Here is a 6,851-nt window from a genome sequence, read left to right as displayed (position 1 = left end):
CTTACTGAGTCAATATTTTGTTCTGAGCCAATATAGCATTCAGAGTATCAGTTTCAAGAACTCCCTTCTTCTGAGGCGTCCCATTACTCACAGGATTCCTCTCAGAAGTGTACATGAACTGGTTATTAGCAACCATGTCAATGAGTTCTTGAGCTTCTGCAGGTGTTTTCTTTAGGTGAATGGATCCACCTGCAGAAGTATGCAATGACATCTTAGCTGATTCAGACAGACCATCATAGAATATATCCAGGATGGTCCATTTTGAAAGCATGTCAGAAGGACACTTTTTGGTCAGTTCCTTGTATCTCTCCCAAGCTTCATAGAGGCATTCACCTTCTTTCTGTCTAAAAGTTTAAACATCCACTCTAAGCTTACTCAGCTTTTGAGGAGGAAAGAACTTGGCTAAGAAAGCCTTGACCAGCTTATCCCAAGAGTTCAGGCTATCCTTAGGTTGAGAGTCCAACCATATTCTAGCTCTGTCTCTCACAGCAAAAGGGAAAAGCATGAGCCTGTAGACTTCAGGATCTACTCTATTAGTCTTAATAGTATCACATATCTGCAAGAATTCAGTTAAGAACTGAAAAGGATCTTCAGATGGAAGTCCATGAAACTTGCAGTTTTGTTGCATCAGAGAAACTAATTGAGGTTTAAGCTCAAAATTTTTTGCTCCAATGGCAGGGATGGAGATGCTTCTTCCATGTAAATTGGAATTAGGTGCAGTGAAGTCACCAAGCATCCTCCTTGCATTATTATTATTTTCGGCTGCCATCTCCTCTTCCTGTTCGAAAATTTCTGTAAGGTTATCTCTGGATTGTTGTATTTTAGCTTCTCTTAGTTTCCTCTTCAGAGTCCTTTCAGGTTCTGGATCTGCTTCAACAAGAATGTTCTTGTCCTTGCTCCTGCTCATATGAAAAAGGAGAGAACAGAAAAAATAATAATAGGGATCCTTTTTGCCCAGGTATAGAGGTTCCCTTAGGTGAGTGGAAGAAAAGAAGAGTAGAAGAAAAGAAGAAGAGAAAATCTGAACTCAGAGAGAGAGAGAGGGGGTTCGAATTTTTGGTGAGTGAGGAAGAGATGTTAATAAATGAATAAATAAATAGAAAGAGATGAGAGAGAGGGAGGATTTTCGAAAATAAAATTTTGAAAAGGGGTTAGTGAATTTCGAAAATTAGGAATGAAATCAAATTAAAATTAAAAATTGAAACAATTAGTTAATTAAAAAGAATTTTTGAAAAAGAGGGAAGATATTTTCGAAAATTAGAGAGAGAAAGTTAGTTAGGTAGTTTTGAAAAAGATAAGAAATAAACAAAAAGTTAGTTAGTTAGTTGAAACAAATTTGAAAATCAATTTTGAAAAGATAAGAAGATAAGAAGTTAGAAAAGATATTTTAAAAATCAAATTTTTGAAAAAGATATGTTTTAAAAAGATATGATTTTGAAAAAGATAGGATAAAAAGATATTTTTGAAAAGATATGATTGAAATTAGTTTTGAAAAAGATTTGATTTTTAAAAGCACAATTAATGACTTGATTCACAAGAAATTACAAGATATAATTCTAGAACTTAAAGTTTGAATCTTTCTTAACAAGTAAGTAACAAACTTGAAATTTTTGAATCAAAACATTAATTGTTGATGATATTTTCGAAAATATGATGTAAAATTAAGAAAAAGATTTTTGAAAAATATTTTAAAATTTTCGAAAATAAATAAGAAAAATGAAAAAGATTTGATTTTTGAAAAATATTTTGAAAAAGATAAGATTTTTAAATTGAAAATTTGATTTGACTCATAAGAACAACTAGATTTTAAAAATTTTTGAAAAAGTCAACTCAAATTTTCGAAATTTATGAGAGAAAAAAGGAAAGATATTTTTTTTTATTTTTGAATTTTTAATGATGAGAGAGAAAAACATGAAAATAATGCAATGCATGAAAATTTTAGATCAAAACAATGAATGCATGCAAGAACACTATGAATGTCAAGATGAACACCAAGAACACTATGAATGTCAAGATGAACACCCAGGACTTATTTTTGAAAATTTTTATATGCAAAGAAAACATGCAAGATACCAAACTTAGAAATCTTTCATGTTCAGACACTATGAATGCAAAAATGTATATGAAAAACAAGAAAAGACACAAATAAGAAAATATGAAGATCGATCGAGAAGGTTTATCAAGAACAACTTGAAGATCATGATGAATGCAATGCATGAATGCAATTTTCGAAAAATGCAAGATGAGTATGCAATTGACACCAAACTTAAAAATTGACTCAAGACTCAAACAAGAAACACAAAATATTTTTTATTTTTATGATTTTCTATTTTTTTTTTTTTGGATTTTTATTTTATATTTTTCGAAAATCATTTGAAAAAGAAAAATAAAGATTTCAAAATTTTTAATATGAATTCCAGGAATCTTTCTCTTTAGTCTAAAGCTCCAATCTGAGGGTAGAACATGGCTTAATAGCCAGTCAAGCTTTAGCATGTAAATCAGGTGGATCAGGAACAACAGCAGGTGGATTAGCAACAACTAGCTTGCTCTTGATAATGTTGGGTTGGAAGCCCCAGTCTAAATGAATTTAGACATGGCTTTACAGCCAGTCAGGCTTCAACATGCTTCATGAAACACTAGAATTCATTCTTAAAAATTCTGAAATAATTTTCGAAAACAAAGGGAAAATTTTTGAAAGATTTTTGAAATTTTTTTTTTGAAAACTTTTTGAAAATAAAATAAGAAGAAAATTACCCAATCTGAGCAACAAGATGAACCGTCAGTTGTCCAAACTCGAACAATCCCCGGCAACGGCGCCAAAAAACTTGGTATGCAAAATTGTTACTCAGATTAGGTTGTAAAATTATTTGTTCGTTCTTTCCCTGGCAATGGCACCAAAAACGGATGCACAGAACCATGGTCCAAACATAACTTCACAACTTCGCATAACTAACCAGCAAGTGCACTGGGTCGTCCAAGTAATAAAACCTTACGTGAGTAAGGGTCGATCCCACGGAGATTGTCGGCTTGAAGCAAGCTATGGTCACCTTGTAAATCTCAGTCAGGCGGATATCAAATGGTTATGGAGTTTTCGAATAATAATAATAAATAAATAAAAAATAAAGATAGAAATACTTATGTAATTCATTGGTTATAATTTCAGATAAGCGTATAGAGATGCTTTCGTTTCTCTGAACCTCTGCTTTCCTACTGTCTTCATCCAATCAGTCTTACTCCTTTCCATGGCAAGCTTTCTGTAAGGGCATCATCGTTGTCAATGGCTACATCCCATCCTCTTGTGAAAAAGGTCCAAATGCTCTGTCACGGCACGGCTAATCATCTGAGGTTCTCGATCATACTGGAATAGGATTCACCCTCCTTTTGCGTCTGTCACTACGCCCAGCACTCGCGAGTTTGAAGTTCGTCACAGCCATCCCTTCCCAGCTCCTACTCGGAATACCACAGACAAGGTTTAGACTTTCTGGATCTCAGGAATGGCCATCCATGGGTTCTAACTTATACCACGAAGATACCATTAACTCGGACTCGGTCCCCTGTATTAGATATCTAAGAGATACTCATTCTAGCTTGGTTGCATGTAGAACGGAAGTGTTTGTCAGGCACGCGTTCATAAGTGAGAATGATGATGAGCGTCACATAATCATCACATTCATCATATTCTTGGGTGCGAATGGATATCTTAGAAGCGGAATAAGTTGAATTGAATAGAAAACAGTAGTACTTTGCATTAATTCATGAGGAACAGTAGAGCTCCACACCTTAATCTATGGAGTGTAGAAACTCTACCATTGAAAATACATAAGTGAAGGGTTCAGGCATGGCCGAGAGGCCAGCCCCCAAAACATAATCACAGGATCAAAAATATAATCCAGAATCTTCCAAAAGATGTCAAATACAATAGTAAAAAGTCCTATATATACTAAACTAGTTACTAGGGTTTACAGAAGTAAGTAATTGATGCATAAATCCACTTCTGGGGCCCACTTGGTGTGTGCTTGGGCTGAGCTTGAAGTTTACATGTGGAAAGGCTTCTTCTGGAGTTGAACGCCAAGTTGTAACGTGTTTTTGGCGTTCAACTCTGGTTTGTGACGTGTTTCTGGCGTTTAACTCCAGACTACAGCGTAGAACTGGCGTTCAACGCCCTTTTGCATCGCAATCCTTATTCAAAGTATGGACTATTATATATTGCTGGAAAGCCCTGGATGTCTACTTTCCAACGCAATTCGAAGCGCGCCATTTTGAGTTCTGTAGTTCCAGAAAATCCACTTTGAGTGCAAGGAGGTCAGAATCCAACAGCATCAGCAGTCCTTCTTCAACCTCTGAATCTGATTTTTGCTCAAGTCCCTCAATTTCAGCCAGAAAATACCTGAAATCACAGAAAAACATACAAACTCATAGTAAAGTCCAGAAATGTGAATTTAACATAAAAACTAATAAAAACATCCCTAAAAGTAACTAGATCCTACTAAAAACATACTAAAAACAATGCCAAAAAGCGTATAAATTATCCGCTCATCAAGACTCTAGCAAATGAGAATTTATTCTCTACGCAGCTTCGTTGTCTCATGTCAAAAGCGAATGCAATTGGAGTTTGGAGCATGGAAGTTATAGCTAGTACCTCTCCTGTTTTCACACGAAGTTTTTCAAAATCTAGGCTCTCTAATTTGCTGAATACAGTGTTAAACTGGAATGAAATTTCAAACTTCTCTACTTCTTCAATCAATCTATGAGCTATTTGGTCTATAATATCTTTCTTCTAATGAACACCAATGATTCTCAAATGAGGTGGACCTTTAGCACATGCACTCAGAGCTTGGAGGAATGTAATTCACTGAGCAGGTTCAGCACCATTAAGATCAATTATATGAATCATTTTTTCGCCTTCCATCACCTCAATGATAGCCTAATTTGTTAGAACAACTGCTATCTTTATGAGAGAAAAAATCATAGAAGAGCTTTCGAGTGAGAACTTCCCCAGAAACCATGACCATTCTAGTTGAGTTGAAGTAATTCTCAAATTTCTGCACAGAGAAAAAATCCTCAATTGGGTAGAGCCTCAAATGGAATTCACCATCACGCTGCAAGAGTGCAATGCCACAAATCTTCAGAAACTGCTATAGCCAATTGCGGCTTCCTTAGGTTGCAGTTTCTACCCAGTACGCAAATTCACGTAAACCGCTACAGGTTCAATTTTGAAATCACTACACCCTGTAGTAGTTTCTATAGATATGAAAAAGTTGTAAAAATGTCTGTAGTATTGAAAAGTTGTAATCTGATAAATTTGATTTTTAAATATTTTGTATACGTAATTTGTCCTTAAAATTATATGAGTTTTAATTAATTTAAACTCAAAATCCCATAACTTTGATTTAATTTCTTTTGGTAAAATAATTTTATGAAAATAAAATCATAATTAAGTTTAATAATTCACAAATAACTCATTATTTAATTTTCAAAAATTCGGGATGTTACACGTGGCGAACATCATCCAGCATCTGCTGGAGCCGCCGACCCATCCTATAGTCGAATATCTTCTGGATGGCCAAGTCATGCTCAGCATCCCGAATGAAGTGCAACTGCAACAAAGAAGCTTTAAATTCAGTTAGACTAGATAGAGGATATAAACTAGCTAAAAAGAATTAAAACAGAAACAATAAAAGTAGTTACCGCCCATTTCTCAAACCAGCACTGCCTGGTCTCAGCGAGAATCTTCATGTAGCTGGGCCAGAGCTTGTCGTACATTAGCTTGATGATATTCCTCATCTGTTGAGTACACACGTTCGAGTTCAGCAAAAACCTAATAACAACTCACAAACAAGAATCAACCTAAATCCACTTAACAGGAATCAATTTTCAAGAAATCTCAACAACAACAGGAATCATAATTAATATAAGTAGAAAACAATAACCAACAGCATTCCAAATCAACCTAAATCCACTAAACAAGAATCAATTTTCAGAAAATTTCAGTAACAACAAGAATCATAACCAATGAAACTAGAAATAATAACTCGCAACATTCTAAATCAACCTAAATCTACTAAATAGGAATCAATTTTCAAAAAATCTCAACAACAACAAAAATCATAATCAATAAAACTAAAAAACAATAACCAACCAATTTTGAATATATCTTATAAAAGTATTTTTTATGATTCTTGGTTCCGATTTGATTTTCTTTTTTTATCAGGAACTCAATAAATTTTTTTTAATATTTTTTTTGCAACGATTAATTTAATCATAAGAGGAAGTTATTCTCTCATTGAAGATCAATTATGCTGCATATATATATGATGCATTCGACCAAGGAAGGGACAGCTTGCATATACAGCCTTTTCAAAGAAAATACCTCGTTAAGATCACACAAAATACCTTGTGTTCTAGTTTTTTATTGTCTAAATTAAACTTATTTTAAGAGATACAAAAGATAAAAAGAGTTAAATCACACAAAAGCTATGATTTGTTTTTGTTTCAGTAATTAATTCAAAAATCTACTAAATGAAAGTGCACTGATCGGTTTCCCTTTTTCTAAGTTGAGTTAGTCACTAAAAAAAATTACAATTTTGTTACGCTTTTAAAATGTGACAAAAAAATAATTCTAAAAAATCTTTAATATATGTGTGAAAAGATCGATGACCATCAATTAACTCATTTTATTAATACTTGTATCAATATGTAAACGCTTACAAATTCACAATTTCAAGACCAAGTTTATAAAGCACAAATATAAAATACACAAAAAAAGCATCATGCTATCCTTACAAGAGACAATTTAATACAAAGAAGCCCCAGTAGAGAAGGAGAACAATATACATATAATTAAAGAATAA

At 33.6% G+C, this 6,851-nt stretch overlaps 1 non-coding gene across 1 annotated transcript; it reads left to right on the top strand.

Annotated features, from left to right (window-relative positions):
* Positions 1-265: 265 nt before the first annotated feature.
* LOC112725248 (small nucleolar RNA R71) lies at positions 266-373 on the top strand. Its single transcript, XR_003164368.1, has one exon. It is a non-coding gene; the product is annotated as a small nucleolar RNA R71 (small nucleolar RNA).
* The last annotated feature ends 6,478 nt before the right edge of the window (positions 374-6,851 follow it).

The sequence above is a fragment of the Arachis hypogaea genome, chromosome 11 (genome assembly GCF_003086295.3).
Source record: "Arachis hypogaea cultivar Tifrunner chromosome 11, arahy.Tifrunner.gnm2.J5K5, whole genome shotgun sequence".
In the NCBI taxonomy this organism is placed as follows: domain Eukaryota; kingdom Viridiplantae; phylum Streptophyta; class Magnoliopsida; order Fabales; family Fabaceae; genus Arachis; species Arachis hypogaea.
Note: the sequence above shows the minus strand (reverse complement) of the source record. Positions and strands in the feature narration are given on the sequence as shown.